This window comes from Protobothrops mucrosquamatus, unplaced genomic scaffold (genome assembly GCF_001527695.2).
Source record: "Protobothrops mucrosquamatus isolate PMUCROS unplaced genomic scaffold, P.Mucros_1.0 scaffold2066, whole genome shotgun sequence".
Classification (NCBI taxonomy): domain Eukaryota; kingdom Metazoa; phylum Chordata; class Lepidosauria; order Squamata; family Viperidae; genus Protobothrops; species Protobothrops mucrosquamatus.
In genome coordinates this window covers 198,476-216,193 of record NW_015388171.1, presented here as the reverse complement: position 1 = coordinate 216,193, position 17,718 = coordinate 198,476, and positions in this window count along the sequence as shown.

Here is a 17,718-nt window from a genome sequence, read left to right as displayed (position 1 = left end):
AGCTATCTCCACCTTTTCAGGACACAGCAAATAATATGGCCACCATCTGCTTTCTCAAGACCCAGCAGATGAGCTCCTAGGACAGTGGTGGCGAACCTATGGCACAGATGCCAGAGGCGGCACTCAGAGCCCTCTCTGTGGGCACGCGTGCTGTCGCCCCAGTCCTAGGCCTTCAGCTGGGTTTTTAGGCCTCCGCCACCATGTGCAAAAAAAAAAAAGGTTCAATCAGTCAATTTCAACTTCTTGCGGGAAAAAAAAAGATCTTGCAAAGTTGGAATTGATTGATTGAACTTTTTAGTCCCACCCAGTCTGCCGTTACCACCGCAGCCACACCCACCCAATGGGCCACACCCACCCGGCACTCGACAATGCATAAATGGGTTTTAGGTTGAAGTTTGGGCACTCAGTCTCTAAAAGGTTCGCCATCACTGTCCTAGGAAAAATGTGGACTCTGTAATTGCAGATATCTGAGCTTTAATTTAGAGAACATCTTTTAACAGTTTGAATCGTTCCTTCTTGGGGATGGAGCTGACCACATCAAAGACCATGGTTGCCTTGTTCAGAGTGTTGCTGTAACAAATTTGTGGTCCAGCTGGGAAGAACAATCTGCAGAGGGCTTTGGGGAAATTGGTGTGGGGGAGAATTATAAAAGTGTTGTATCGTACGTTCTGCCCCTTGCATATGTATATCATGACAGTCTATATAAGTATGAAAAGGGCAGACCTTGTGCTGTGACATTGCTGCCATCGTTTTGATAAAAGCGTTGGATCCTGCTGAGGCCTCGGTTACAAGGGGGAAATGTCATCCAGGCGGACTCATTGGTGAAAAATATTGCTTCTCTGGGTGTGAGATGACAGCATCTCCCTGGATCATGTTTTCCTTATTTGTGGTGACTGTCCTTGAATTTTCATACCTAGATCTGAGTTCATTCATTTTCGGTATTAGCCTCAAGTAATATCATATAAGACAGAGAGACATCGTCAATGACTTCACGACTCACTGCACTAGTGAGGCCACACATGGAATACTGCGTCCAGTTTTGGTCACCATGGTACAAAAAAGAAGCTGAGACCTTAGAAAGAATGCAGAAAAGAACAACAAAGTTGCTAAGGGATTTGGAGACTAAACCGCACAATGCTTAAAGGAACTAGATACGTCTAGCCCGGGGCTTTTCAACCGGTGGTACGTGTACCACTAGTGGTACATTGGCACCTGGCTGGGGGAGGGAACGAGCCAAAGCGGTGCAGCACAGAACTTGCCGTGAGAGAGTCCTCGGGAGCTGCAGGGCGGCTGGGGCAAGACAACCCCAGAAGAGAAAGGAGGAGGAGGGCGGAGATAGGAGAGGCTATAAATGGAGGCAGTTTTGGCGGGAGACGGAGAGAGGGAGAGAGAGAAAAAAGACTTCAGAGAAAGAGTCAGAAGAGAAAGGGCTTTTCTCAGAGAAGCGGTGTGAGAGGCAGAGAGGAAAGGCTTTGGGGCAGGTGTGTGTGTGTGTGAGAGGCAGAGAGGAAAGGCTTTTGGGGAGGTGTGTGTGTGAGAGAGAGAGGAGAGGGAGAGAGGATGCAGGGCCGACCAGCCACCTGACCATCAAGGTAGTGGTGCTTATTAATAAATATTGAGAAATTCATCATACATTTGTCAGTGTAAAGGGAAAGTGATTCAGCAAAGGAACCATCACCAAAAAATTACTTTTTTTTTACAGTTTGTAACATTTATTAGATTATAGAATAAAACACAAAAATACAAAAGCAAATAGTAGAACACAGTGGGGAGGAAGAAGGGGAAAAAAGTGAGGGGAGAAGGGAAAAAGAAAAGAAAAGGCATTGACTTCTGACATAATAATAATAATAATAATAATAATAATAATAATAATAATAATAATAATAATAATAATAATAATAATAATAATAATAATAATAATAATAATAATAATAATAATAAAGTTGGAAGGGACCTTGGAGGTCATCAAGTCCAACCCCCTGCTCAGGCAGGAAACCTTATACCATTTCAGACAAATGGCTGTCCAGTCTCTTCTTAAAAACTTCCAGTGTTGGAGCATTCACCGCTTCTGGAGGCAGGTTGTTCCACTGGTTAATTGTTCTAACTGTCAGGAAGTTTCTCCTTAGTTCTAGGTTGCTTCTCTCCTTGATCAGTTTCCATCCGTTGCTCCTTGTCCTGCCTTCAGGCGCCTTGGAAAATAGCTTGACTCCCTCTTCTTTGTGGCAGCCCCTGAGATATTGGAACACTGCTATCATGTCCCCCCTCGTCCTTCTCCTCTGTTGCAGTAGAAGGAAGCATTAACATTGAACCTCAACTTTTTACTTTTCCATAATATTATAAACTAGCCATTTCTACAACAACATATGAATCTAACCAGCAAAACCCAAAATCCCCCTCTTTTTTTTAGTCATCAAGTTTTTGACACCTTGCTAAGCACTGGTGGTACTCGAATATTGTCATGTCCTAAAAGGGGTACAATCTGTGAAAAGGTTGAAAAGCCCTGGCCTAGCCTATCAAACAGAAGGCTTAGAGGAGGCATGATAGCTGTCTTCCAGTACTTGAAGGGCTGTTACAGAGAAGAGGGAATTGACTTATTCTCCAAAGCACCTGACAAGAAGCAATGGGTGGAAGATCATCAAAGAGAGATCGAAGCTACAGCTAAGGACAACTTTTCTGACAATGAGAACAATCAGTCAGTGGAACAGCTTGCCTCCAGAAGTTGTGGTGCTCCATCACTGATGAGATTGGACAGCCATTTGTCCAGAATGGTATAGGGCAGTGGTGGCGAACCTATGGCACAGGTGCCAGAGGCAGCACTCGGAGCCTTCTTTATGGGCACATGCACCGTCTCCCCAGCCCTGCCTCCTCCCACGGCCCCCTCCTCACCAGCAGCCCCCCCAGAGGAGAGTCGCCCCTGGGCGCGGCCCATGCGAAGCAGCGCAGCCAAGGACATGGTAGCCGGGCAGCGGGGACAAGACTCCGCCCTTGCGCCCCATCTCGCGCATATGATGCTGCAGGGCATGGGCGGAGGGCGTGGCCGCCATGGCGCTGCTGGGCTGCCTGGGTGATCTGTGGTGGGCTGTGGAGGTGGTGGGTGGCCCAGTGGGCAGGGCGGAGTGGGGATGGGGGTGGGGGGGCGGGTTTTGGGCACTCGGTCTCTAAAAGGTTCACCATCACTGGTATAGGGTCTCCTGCTTAACCAGAGGGTTGAACTAAAAGATCTACAAGGTCACTTCCAACCCTTTTATTCTTTCTAAAAGCAGATATACCCTACTCAGCCTTCAATACATCCTCCCACGATCATGAAAGTATTGCTGCTCAGTTTAATTTTTACTATGATTAAAGGGAAAATTTGCTAAATACATGGAGGGTAGCTATGTATTAACTGTATTTGATTAACTCATTTATTTTAATTAATTTAAATTAAATCAAAATATATTACTGGAATTCACTTTTTGAATGGATACTTTTAAAAAATGGGTATTTTTTGACATTAATATCAGTCATTAATTGCACATTTCTCTGATTGGTGACAAAATAATAAAATACCGAACAAGCACAACACTCAGATCAGTGATGGCGAACCTTTTAGAGACCGGGTGCCCAAACTGCAACCCAAAACCCACTTATGCATCGTTGGGTGCCGGGTGGGTGTGGCCCATTGGCTGGGTGTGGCCAACTGGGTGGCCGTGGTTGCAGTGGTAACGGCAGACTGGGTGGGGACTAAAAAGTTCAATCAATCAATTCCAACTTTGCAAGATCTTTTTTTTCCCTGCGAGAAGTTGAAATTGACTGATTGATTGAACCTTTTTTTTTTTTTTTGCACACAGCGGCAGAGGCCTAAAGCGAAAAGATTTTATAAAACCCAGCTGAAGGCCTAGGACTGGGGCGACAGCGCGCGTGCCCACAGAGAGGGCTCTGAGTGCCACCTCTGGCACCCGTGCCATAGGTTCGCCACCACTGACTCAGATCAATAATCTATCCAGTGGCAGAAGAGAGAGACATATCTTTATTCTACATGTACCCTCTTTGGAAGAGCTTGCCTAAACATGAAGTTATACTGTATATTCTGGAAATAGATTTACAACTTTTATGTGAAAAAAATCTGTTGTTTGTTACAGCCTGAGTCCACTTTTTCAAACCTCTTCGTACCAAGAGACAAATAACTTTTGGAGACTCATTAAGGTAATGCAGCAGAACACACCACCACAAATGTTAGGATTTTTCCATAAAAATCTTCTAAAAACTAAACTCTTCTAAAAATTCTATAGCACAAAACTTGCTTTATATGCAAAGATTTCAGAGTCAGCTAGGGTTTATTTATAAAATTCTTACATCCCAAGTTTTATGTAAAATGATCCTTTGACAGTTACAAAATACAGTCATTTTTAATCTAATAAAATATAACATGATTGGCCAGAACATTAAAAAAAAAAACCTCTCAACCTATGAAGTCAAGCTTAAAAAAAATGTAACAGATATTAAAATCTGTCAGTTCTGGATTTTCTTATTTTTCCATCCTATTTCAATGTCAAATTAAACGGCCACTTAAATGCTTAAAAAAAGCAAAATTTGCCTGAAAATTGATAGATCTTCTAGATCTATCATTTGTCATTTTTATATATATTCTAAAATAGTCAAAATTTTGGTGAATGTGTTATTTTTACAAACAATTGTCCCTGTAATATATTAATAAGTCATCTTATTTACAGGACTACAGTATGTGCATTTTTATGTGCACTTTCCACTAACTTCCTGTAGGATTTTATTTTATTCTTAATTCTCAGAGTTGCCTTGCAGACCGGCCTTCTTGCAACTACTCTCCTTATTCAATGACTGACAATCAGGCAAGTGGAAGTTAGGTTAGGTCCTTATATCACATCTAATTCTCTACCTTTGTTGTTGTTAGTTGCGAAGTCGTGTCCGACCCATCGCGACCCCATGGACAACGTTCTTCCAGGCCTTCCTGTCCTCTACCATCTTCTGGAGTCCATTTAAGCTCACGCCTGCTGCTTCAGTGACTCCATCCAGCCACCTCATTCTCTGTCGTCCCCCTTCTTCTATTGCCCTCAATCTTTCCCAGCATGGCCTAGCAAAATTACGGCAATTACTGTAATTCCTTTAATTCCTTAACATCGGGAACTGGCAAATAAGGACATGCCCCATTCCAAATCTGGGAATCAGTGCTGAACCATTGGCAAGAGTCTACGTACGCTTGTGTTGCAGACATTTGGCAATATCTTAAGTGATGCCATAACCTTTGAGAAACAGTTCAGACTTATCCACCTCTGCATATCCTCATACAAAATCTCATTTTGTATCTGCTACACTTTAGATTTGTTACAAAGTGTGCTAGATGATTAAAAAGTTAAAATGTAAATAAATATTTAACTAAAGAGCAAGAGGCTCAGTGTTTCACACTGCTCTGAATATTCAAACTCATTAACACAACAGAACTAATATAGTTAATAACACATTGCAATGAGGTATACTAAAATGGATCCAATAACAAGAAAATATAATCCAGTACATTAAAAATAAAACTGCCCTTTTCAATTCAATTCAGAAGAAAGGTCATGTTATACACATGTATTAAATGGAAGGGCTTATTTTAATATTGTGTGAAATCTCAAAAGATGTATTGCTTTTGGACATACACAGTACAAAGGTAATAAACTACTTAAGTGTAATCTTCAAGAGGCTCATTTGTGGGCTCGGGAGAAAATAATAATTTGGCTGACAGAGTTACATCTTCTATGACATGTTTACCTCGAGACTAATACTATAGTAACCTGAAGTTGACTTTGCTTATCATGTCAGCTCTTTACAACTTTGAATAATTTTTTTATCAGTTTTGCATTTTTGTATATTTGGGAAATAAATAAATCTGCCTTGGCCACTGGTCATCATGCTTATTTCAATATATTAAAGTGGGTCTGCAGGAATAGATTTTGGCAGCAATATCTTAAGTAAAAATTCTCCATGGGCAATTAGCACATTATGGACTCATTTATGAAGAGAAACAGCTGGTGGGTTGGGGTTTTTTGTTGTTGGTCTTTCCTCTTTTCTAGAAAAGTATCATTTTCCTTGAATGTAATAATAATAATAATAATAATAATAATAATAATAATAATAATAATAATAATAATAATAATAATAATAATAATAATAAAGTTGGAAGGGACCATGGAGGTCATCGAATCCAACCCCCTGCTCAGGCAGGAACCCTACACCATTTCAGACAAATGGCTGTCCAGTCTCTTCTTAAAAACTTCCAGTGTTGGAGCATTCATAGCTTCTGGAGGCAGGTTGTTCCATTGGTTAATTGTTCTAACTGTCAGAAAATTTCTCCTTAGTTCTAGGTTGCTTCTCTCCTTGGTTAGTTTCCATCCGTTGCTTCTTGTCCTGCCTTCAGGGGCTTTAGAGAATAGCTTGACTCCCTCTTCTTTGTGGCAGCCCCTGAAATACTGGAACACTGCTATCATGTCCCCTCTCGTCCTTCTCTTCGTTAAACTAGACATACCCAATTCCAGCAACCGTTCCTTATATGTTTTAGTCTCCAGTCCCCTAATCATCTTTGTTGCTCTTCTCTGTACTCTTTCTAGAGTCTCAACATCTTTTTTACATCGTGGTGACCAAAACTGGATGCAGTATTCCAAGTGTGGCCTTATTAAGGCATTGTAAAGTGATATTAATACTTCATGTGATCTTGATTCTATCCCTCTGTTAATCAAAGATTCCCGTGCAAGCCTCGGTGGAGGCAGTAGTGCCCCACTGCACCATTTCATTTTTTATCAATGAGCTTTGTGTAAGAGAACCCCCTGGGAGACTAAGTACCAATTTTCCATATCATAAATGATCAGCATCATACGAAGTATCACTAATTACAAGTTAAATTGTAGCATAGAACATAATTTGCCACTTTGGAGAGCCATAGCTGATGTTGCATATGCAGAAGTAACTTATGGGTTGGATGCACAGTAAAGTCAATGCGTCTTCAGTTAATAAGTATTTGTGCAGCTAACGAGTAGGCTGGCTTGGTCGCTCAACAGTGAGAAACTGGTGAAGCGGGCACAGCAGCGCCTGCATTTTCTGTGTCGCATGAGAAAAGCACATCTTCCTTCCCCTGTCCTGACCACTTTCTACAGGGGGACGATCGAGAGCATCCTGTCATACAGCATCACAGTCTGGTTTGGAAGCATCACTGCTTCAGACAGGAAGGCGGTGCAGAGAGTGGTGAGGATGGCAGAAAAGATTATTGGCAGCTCCCTCCTTCCCATCCAGGACACAGCACAGAAGCGTTGCTTGAGCAGGATCCACAAGATTAGCTGGGACACTACACACCCTCTTCACGACCTGTTTTCCTTGTTACCTTCTGGAAGAAGGCTTCGTGGTATCCATAGCAGAACATCCAGATTCAGCCATAGTTTCATTCCATACAGCATTAACCTTGTGAACTCTCAAGCTTCCTCCTTCCGTTATATGTTCAAGATGGGCAGCATTTAATATTTATTTGTTATGTATATGTAGGGGTGTGCCAAAAGCCCAATACCAAGAGCCTACCATCACAGTGAAGGGACAAAAGCTGCAAGCAGTGGACCAATTTACGTATCTTGGTAGTACCCTCTCCCGTGCAGTGACAATTGACATCGAGGTCAACTGTAGAATTGCCAAGGCAAGTTCTGCATTTGGCAGACTGCGGACTAACGTGTGGGACCGCCGTGGAATAAGCCTTGNAGCAGTGCTAACTACCCTAATGTATGCTAGTGAGACCTGGACAGTGTACAGGAGGCACATCAGGCAACTGAATTACTTCCACATGACTTGCCTTCGCAGAATTCTGAGGATCCGGTGGCAGGATAAGATACCAGATACAGATGTCCTCTCCAGAGCAGGCCTATCATCAGTTTACACTCTGTTGATGAAAGCCCAGATGTGCTGGGCAGGCCATGTTGTAAGGATGCCAGACCATTGCATCCCTAAACAGCTCTTCTATGTTGAGCTGTCTCAAGGAAAGCGATCGCATGGGGGACAAAAGAAGCGAAAGCATCTCTCAAGTCCCTGGATATCGACACCATCTCTTGGGAATTTTTGGCGCATGATCGACCGACATGGCGTACCCTGGTTTACCAGGGTTGCCAGACATATGAACACAGAAGGACAATCTTGGCACAAGAGAAGCAAGCACTCCGTAAAGCCAGAGCTGCAAATGCTGAAGCAATAGTGTCCACATTTCTCTGTTCAGTATGTGGCAGAACATTCTGTGCTAACATCGGTCTCATCAGCCATCTACGGACACACCGCTGATGGCCCATAATCCATAAGATGTCAAGGTCTTCATCGAAATCGATGGATGAACAACAAGTATATAGTATGTTTTTAGGGTGTGTCATATACGTGTTTCACTTTGAGAGCGGGCAACTAAATTTCATTTTTGATGTGTGCCGTTGGGCCCACAGTAAAAAAATGACAATAAAGGTTATCTTATCTTATCTTATTTGTTTTTTCACATTATCCATCCATATAATATTTAAAATTCATGTCTATGGTGAACACTACTGAATATAGAGGCAGAGTGGCTTCTGGAATAGAACAAGCCCATTGCATTGAAAATAATTCTGCAAGCACCGCGGAAGAGCAAAAAGTCAATTATCTTTTCCTGATCTGAAGCCATCTCCAGAACTTTAGGAATTGTACATTTCAAACTCTGTTCTCCAACAAACTTTACACAAAAGTTTCCATATTTCCAGTGGGGGAAAAGAAATTCCCCTTTCTAGGTTAGAAGGGGGGGCATGTTACTTACCTTTAATCTGACCATCTAGACTAGAGGCTTTGGGATCAAAGAATCAGAGCTTGATGTTTTTTTTAATAGCTCTGATTTAATTCCTTAATCTGCCCTTGATCACTGACTTTGTGATGGAATGGAGAAGAGCAATTCATCTCCCTGCTTCTGGGAAAACTATCAATCACCAGGATCGTTGCCAATGAAGCAAAGAAAGAATAAAATCAGGTTAATGCGAATAGCAAGATGTGCCATTGATTCTGACATGATCATTGATCAAACAACACTTCCAACAGTGAATGCAATATACTCTTTTTTCATGCTACAGTACTCAATCTGGTGGCAATTTGCTGGCAAATTAACAATCCTCAAGTACATGTTTGTTTTCAGCTTTGAAATTCCTTTCAACTCATAAAGAATTTGTGCAAAGCTAGATTCCTTGTGCGCTAGAAACCCTGGTGTTCAATGCTTTGTTTTCCTCATTTTTACTAACCAATTATAGAGTACATGGCAGTTAGGTGGCAGGCTCAAATTGCTCATTTTTTGGCATAGTGCTTCCAGCCACCACTTGCTTATTCACATGTTGCATTGATCATTATTAATCAGAACAGAAATTCTGGACGCCTTCATAGTGAAGTCTCATTTGGAAAGATTTAGCTATCGGTATTTGATATTTTGTGGACCGTGGCTTACAAATCTTCGAAAAGAAAGAAAGAGTCCAGTGACTCAGCTTTTTAAAGAACACTTGTCAGAATGTAACACTGGTGCATTTAAACATCGGTCCTCCGATAGCTTTTTTGCTAATACCAAGAGAATAGGATGAGCCACAGATGTGTCTTAGTTTCTGAAACTTTTTATAATTTATTATTCATAAGCTCTAAAAAACACCTTACTCTATCGGCGTTAGTGTTCAATTGTGAACTACAAATGTTCAGAAAATGTAGGGACAATATAAACATATCTCCCCCTCCCCCCTTGTTTATGATTTTAAAGGCACAGGAGTACATTTCTGGTAAATAATACTATGACTATTGCTGCATTTGTATAATTTTCCCATCCCTTTCTAAAAGGCCTTTTAAACTACATGTACCAAAATGCAATCTAAAATTAAGAATTTCTTTGCAACTTGAATGCCACTGTACATGGGGCTGTACAAGGTGGTTGTGGCTTCACTCATGCACACAAATAGCACAAATACAGACCATGTGCCAACCAAGGGCTTTACCACACACACACCCCACTCTCCCAGCAGTGCCTTCCAGATGTGTCAACAACCAGCTGGCGAGACATCCTTAGCGGTCACAGCTCTGCTTTCCAAAATATACTGGCAATCAGAAGATAGGCTTAAGATGCTGAAGGATCTTGACAGACTTGAACACTGGGCGCTATCTAACAAAATGAAATTTAATGGTGAAAAAAGGAAGGTTCTACATTTAGGCAAAAAACTCAAAATGCACAGGTACGGTATAGGTGGTATCTCACTCAATAGTTGTAATTGTGAGAGGGATCTTGGATGCCTAGTGGACAATCACTTAAATATGAGCCAGCAGTGTGCTGCAGCTGCCAAAAAAGCCAACACAGTGCTAGGCTGCATTAACAGAGGGATAGAATCAAGATCACGTAAAGTGTTAACACCACTTTACAATGCCTTGGTAAAGCCCCACTTGGAATACTGCATCCAGTTTTGGTCACCATGATGTAAAAAAGATGTTGAGACTCTAGAAAGAGTATAGAGAAGAGCAACAAAGATGATTAGGGGACTGGAGGCTAAAACATATCAGGAAAGGCTGCTAGAATTAGGTATGTCTAGTTTAATGAAAGAAGGACTAAGGATGATATGATAGCAGTGTTCCAATATCTCAGGGGTTGCCACAAAAAAGAAGGAGTCAAGCTATTCTCTAAAGCACCTGAAGGCAGGACAAGAAGCAACGGATGGAAACTAATCAAGGAGAGAAGCAACCTAGAACTAAGGAGAAACTTCCTGACAGAACAATTAATCAGTGGAACAACTTGTCTCCAGAAGTTGTGAATGCTCCAACACTGGAAGTTTTTAAGAAGAGACTGGACAGCCATTTCTCTGAAATAGTATAGGTTTCCTGCCTGAACAGAGGGGTTGGACTAGAAGACCTCCAAGGTCCCTTCTAACTCTTATTATTCTATTCTATTCTATTCTATTCTATTCTATTCTATTCTATTCTATTCTATGAATGCAGGGTGGTAAGAATGAGGCAAGGAATATCTGGTTGGTGAACATGGGAAGTTTAGTTATTTCTACTAGCAAACTTCCCAGTAGACTTTCATAGATTACATTTGACGAGTCACTGAATTAGAGAAAGTCATTCCAAATATCGGATATACACCATTCTTAACATCTCCTATTATAGTTCACTGAATGAATGTATAGATACAGCTAATAGAAGTTTGCCAGTGGACCTTCATAGAAGAGATTAAGATTGAATCCCTGGCCAATTTGCCCTCTAAGCCAGGGGTCTTCAAACTTGGCTCTTTTATGATTTGTGGACTTCAACTCCCAGAATTCCTCAGCCAGGCACTCTGGCTGAGGAATTCTGGGAGTTGAAGTCCATAAGTCAGAAAAGGGCCAAGTTTGAAGACCCCTGCTCTAAGCCAACAATGGGTCCTTAATTAATGTGATTAATTGATTAATGTGAGAACATGAGAAATGAGCAAGAAGAAATAGAAGTGTGTCTGATTTGGTGCCTTAAAAACCAAAACTGAAGATGAACTGGCAGGAGTTTATCTACATAAGGGGTCTTCATGATGGTGGCCTGCTCTTGGAGACCTACACCTGCAGTATAAGCAAACATTAGAAGTGCTTGAAGAAACAGCCAATAGATTGAAAATGAGTTATCACACTTCAGTTGATGAGAAAGGATGAAGACTGATCAGATGAAAAAAAGGAAGCCCTGCAACAGGATATGGTAGAGGAGACAGCTCATCAAAAGGGGAAAAAAATAAAAAAGGAAGATAATGATTTATGTCGTGCAGAAAATAGAAATGTCGCTGAAATGGAGCCTCTTAGACCACATGAGGAAATAAAAATAGAACACTGGCTTTCATCAAGAAAGTTCTTGTCCACACTCTAGTGCTCAGAGAATGGAAAAATAAACAAAATGATCTTGAAGTTCTAGTACTGCAAAGTAAAATTAATTTAAAAGGTATGAAAGAGTCTTGGTGGGATGAGACTCACGATCTGAATATAGCAAAAGGAGGATGCCAGTTGTTGAAAATAAACAGAAACAACATGAGGAAGGAGATTGTGAACAGTTATCTACAACTGCTCAGAAATCGAAATAAATTGATTTGGCAGTATTGTACAGGAGAGTCCCCCAATGTTTTTTCCAGCTTTGGGGACCTGCGGGGAGAGGAGGGGATGGTTCTATATGAGCGGCCGGCAAGTATGCATGCAGTTCCACTTTGTCAAGCGGCGTGCATGCACGCCTGCTGCTCACTTAAATGGAGCGCACATATGCGTGCTCACCAGTTGCTTGTGCAATGATTATGTGCATGCAAGTGTGCATGCTCACGGGCCATTTTTGGGGCCCGGTTGCAAACCCCTCGTGGCCCACTAGTAGGCCGCATCCCACAGGTTAGGGACCCTTGTTGTAGAAGGTATCTGAATTAAAATAAGGGAAGACTGAATAAAAAAATTGGGGGGAATTATAAGTGAAATGCCACAGGGATCAATGCTACTATAGAAAAGTTAATAAAAGACTGATTCTCAGGAGAGAGAAGTCAAGTGCACAATTGTGGGATGGAGCTTACTTGGTGAAAAAAGATTTCAGAATAATGACTGATTACAAACTGAATGAGTAGCAGCAGTAACATGATTGCAAAGAGGGCAAATGCAGTTTTAGACTTCATTGAGCCTCAAGTATTGTGGGACCTTGGAGGTCTTCTAGTCCTACAGAGAAGAGCAACAAAGATGATTAGGGGACTGGAGGCCAAAGCATATAAGGAACGGCTGCTGGAATTGGGTATGTCTAGTTTAATGAAGAGAAGGACGAGGGGGGACATGATAGCAGTCTTCCAGTATCTCAGGGGCTGCCACAAAGAAGAGGGAGTCAAGCTATTTTCCAAAGCACTGAAGACAGGACAAGAAGCAACGGATGGAAACTAATCAAGGAGAGAAGCAATCTAGAACTAAGGAGAAATTTCCTGACAGTTAGAACAATTAACCAGTGGAACAACCTGCCTCCAGAAGCGGTGAATGCTCCAACAGTGGAAGTCTTTAAGAAGAGACTGGACAGCCATTTGTCCGAAATGGTATAGGGTTTCCTGCCTCAGCAGGGGATTGGACTATATGACCTCCAAGGTCCCTTCCATCATCATCAATCATCATCATCATCATCATCATCATCATCATCATCATCATCATCATCATCATCATCATCATTATTATTATTATTATTATTATTATTATTATTATTATTATTATTATTATTATTATTATTATTATTATTATTATTATTATCCCCCTGCTCAAGCATGAAACTCTATACCACTCCACACAAACAACTGTCCAATCTCATCTTAAAAAGTGATGGAACACCCACAGTTTCTGAAGGTAAGCCATCTTATACTATTTCAGACAAATGGTTTTGTCCAATCTCTTCTTAAAAACCTCCAGTATTGGAGTACCCACAACTTCTGGAAGCAGGTCATCCCACTGATTAAGTGTTCTCGATGTCTCATAGTTTAAATCTAATCACTTGCACAGAACTATTTTGGGTCAAATTCAGGCCTGTTCTTCATTTTTTAACTTGGGAGTATCTCTCTAAAGAGAAAGCTTAAAGAAAACAACACCTCCCAGTCAAAACAATAGTTTAAATCAGGGATATTGGTCAACAACCTCAGGTCATTTTTAAGAAAGATCACATTGGACTTGAATACTTTTGGAAAACCAAAACAGCCTGCAGATAATAATATTTCAAAATGGTTCATTTTAAAGTTAGGATTTAGAGTTTTTTTTCTTCATATACAAGGTGTGTATCGCCCCCCCCCCATTTCAAGATTTTATGCTGTACTTGGCTTATGAAAGTTTTAAAAACATATATGTATTCCATAAGTTTTGGGTGTTCCCCACCTGGACCCCGCCATGATACAAATATGCCCTGGAAACTTTTTTCTGCTGCATCCTATAATTGTATTTTCACCTTGTTCCGAGTTCATTAAAACAGTTTTCCCCCAAAGCCGAAAGCATTCAGTGGGAGCTAGAAGGTGTGTAAAATCTGTTATGCTTCATCTCCTATTCTGTCCAAGGCAAAATCGGGTGACGAATAGCAGGTGGGCTCATAGGAGTCCATATTGGCTGTTTCAAGTTGCTATGGGCAAGCCTGTTCCCTATCTGCTATCATTCTGATATTGACTTCCTAAAAGTTTGAACTCCTAGCGGGGCTCTGCTGATGGTCTACCAGAATTGCACAATGGTGCTAAGACTTCTGTGTCAACCGTATTACAAGCTCTTTCAGTCAATGGCGCTTTGCCTGGCAAATGGTACAACAGCAAAATAATGAATGGCAAGACTTGGCTTGCCAAATTATGATTTAGCATGACATGGGGCCCCAGCCAAAACTCAAGGAAAGTATGACCTGTATAAGTCACTGCTATGGCAGATTGTGCAACAGAAGATTCCTTGGAGAGAAAGACCTTCCGATCTTCTCTAAAGGCCCTGTCAATTTTTTTTTTATTATTAAAAGTTTTATAAAGTTTACAATATAAATCCCCCCCACCCCTACAACCCCCTCCCCCCCCTTCCCAGAGCTGTTCACAGGGTTACAAATAATAATCATAATCTAAATAACATAAACCAACTAATTATATAACCAAATCTATAACACACTTTAACTCATTTTTTAAAATAAATTTAAATAAATTAAAATTAAAATTAAATACATTATTAAAAGAAGAAAAAACAAACAAACTAGTAAACAACACTACTAGTCAAAATTATAATAAAATCATACAAGCTATTATGCAAACACTTAATAAAATAATAACAATAAAAATATTTTAAAATTTTACCCAAAAGCCAAATGGAACTTTTCGGTCCCATATTTTTTTTTTAATATAATCTATCCATCTTCTCCATACCGAAATATAACTTTCATATGACTGATCCTTCAAATAAGCAGAAATCTTAGCCATTTCCACTAAATTTGACACTTTAATCGACCATTCTTCTACAGTAGGCAAACCATCCGTCTTCCAATATTGAGCTACCAATAATCTTGCAGCTGTTATAAGATTCAACATCAGATTCATTTCTTTGGCATCCAAATTTCCCATAATACCTAACAAAAATATTTGGTCAAATATTGACCAAATCATATGGACACAATCAATGAGAATGTAAGATAAATGCTCCAGATGTGATACAAGAGCTCCATTTTTTTTTCAGGCCTACCAGACTCTATCCTATTTGCTTCCAGTTGACGATATCCTCAGTAAAATATAAACATTCAGTAGCATTCTATTATTTGAGAAAAATATCCCCGTTTTCCTAATTTTCAAACTATACATGGGATAAACTTTTTAATTTACTAAATATATATTTGCTGTTTGTAACACATTCTCCATCGTATTCTCTTGACAAAATTCTATCAGCCTGTGCACTGCTTCATTTTGTACTCCAAGGCCCAACTTGTCTGTTATTCCATTTATCTTTTGGCTTCCTACTTTAGCATTCCAATCCCCCATGATGATAAGGACATCATTTTTTGGTGTTAATTCTATAAGGTGCTGTAGGGCTTCATAGAACCGGTCAATTTCATCCTGTTCAGCACCAGTGGTTGGGGCATAGATTTGGACTACTGTGATACTGAATGGTTTGCCTTGGATTCGAACTGAGATCATTCTGTCATTTTGGGGATTGTATCCCAGTATTGCTTTTCCTACTCTTTTATTGACTATGAAGGCTACTCCATTTCTTCTGAGGGATTCCTGCCCGCAGTAGTATACCTGATGGTCATCTGAGTTAAATTCACCCATTCCTGTCCATTTTAGTTTGCTGATTCCTAAGATGTCAATGTTCAGTCTTGTCATCACAAAAGTGCGTATAGTCAAGGCCATGGTTTTCCCAGTTGCAATGTATGGATGTGAAAGTTGGACCATAAGAAAGGCTGAGCGACAAAGAATTGAGGCCTTTGAACTATGGTGCTGGAGAAGACTCCTGCGATTCCTTTGTATTGCAAGGCGTTCAAACCCGTCAGTCCTAGAGGAGATCAACCCTGACTGCTGTTTAGAAGGCCAGATCCTGAAGTTGAAACTCAAGTACTTTGGCCACCTAATGAGAAGGAAGGACTCACTGGAGAAGGGCCTAATACTGGGAAAGATTGAGGGCAATAGAAGAAGGGGACGACAGAGAATGAGGTGGCTGGATGGGGTCACTGAAGCAGTAGGCGTGAGCTTAAATGGACTCCAGAAGATGGTAAAGGACAGGAAGGCCTGAAGGAACGGTGTCCATGGGGTCGCGATGGGTTGATCACGACTTCGCAACTAACAACAACAACAACACATTCCCCAGTTGGCAAAATCTTTTTTTTTCAATATTATGGAATTAATTCAGAAGACATCAAGTTTATAATAAATAGCAGATTATTTACTGGCTGAATAAAAATGCATTCAACTGGGATTATAAAAAAGGTACCTTGCCAATAACTATATTTATGTTTGAATTTTTATTAAATTATTATTTTGGAAGAAGGGAAAAAAAGAATGGAAATTATGAATAGTAACTTTCCAGATGGAAATAATTAGTCAGCGGTTATTGTGTCCTGGAAGTATTATCAATTATGGAAACAGATTTACAATTTAGTATGGGTTATAACAGAATTATAATCAATAGAGAACAAATTGTGGGCTGTGGTGGAGAGTTCTGCAATAATAATAATAATAATAATAATAATAATAATAATAATAATAATAATAATAACAACAACAAAAATAATAAAGAATAAATTTAACAAATAAAATAAAATAAAACCAGAGCATAACTTATATTTGCATAATTTTGAAAGAGAAATAATCATCCAAACGTGCATTACTTGCGATTTAATTAATCAGTGGAATTTCTAAATTAAATGAATTTTTATTTCAAAGGAAAAGAGAAACAAAGCCATGATATATATTATAATGTAAGCAATAGTCTTACCAAACTAATGTAGTAAAATGAACAATAACTAGAATAATGATTTGTCTGCATAATTGCTAGAATAATGATGTAATGCATAATCACTGGGAAAATTCACTGGGAAAGTTCTGTGTCAGTAATATGTGACTAACCAAATGCGCATTGCACATGGATATTTTGTATGTAGCAAAACCTACCATTGTATGCCCGTGAGAAACGATCCTAATGTATTACAGTGTATTACCATGTGTAATCCCTTTGTTCCTGAAAGAAGGATAGTATAAAACTGAAGTCTAATCCCGCCCTCCTTGTTCAGAATTGCCTATCTCCATTATGCTTCTGAACCTCTCTGCTAAACCCCTCTGGAATTCGTAAGAGTTCTTTCGTTTTCCACAAGAATTTTGGCACCCCAGATGGGACTCGAACCCACAATCCCTGGCTTAGAAAACGAAGATGTGCAAAGACTCTCATAGCTGTGATTGCCACCTGCTCTTTGAGCAGGAGTTGTGAGTCAGGAGGACCACCAAATTATGCACCGGGGCTGTTTGGGGCAGTGCCACCACATGTAGAACCAAGATGGAAAATCCTTGTCTCTGGGGGGTCCATATACCCATAGCTACTCTGCCTTGCGAGGTTTGAGTTGGAGTCCGTTTTGCCTCATCCAGTCCCCAACAGACTCCCTGAGACTGGGATACCATGTTTCCCCAAAAGTAAGACCTAACCTAGCTTGATTTTTGGGGGTAGGCCAGTGGTGGCGAACCTATGGCACGCATGCCAGAGGCGGCAC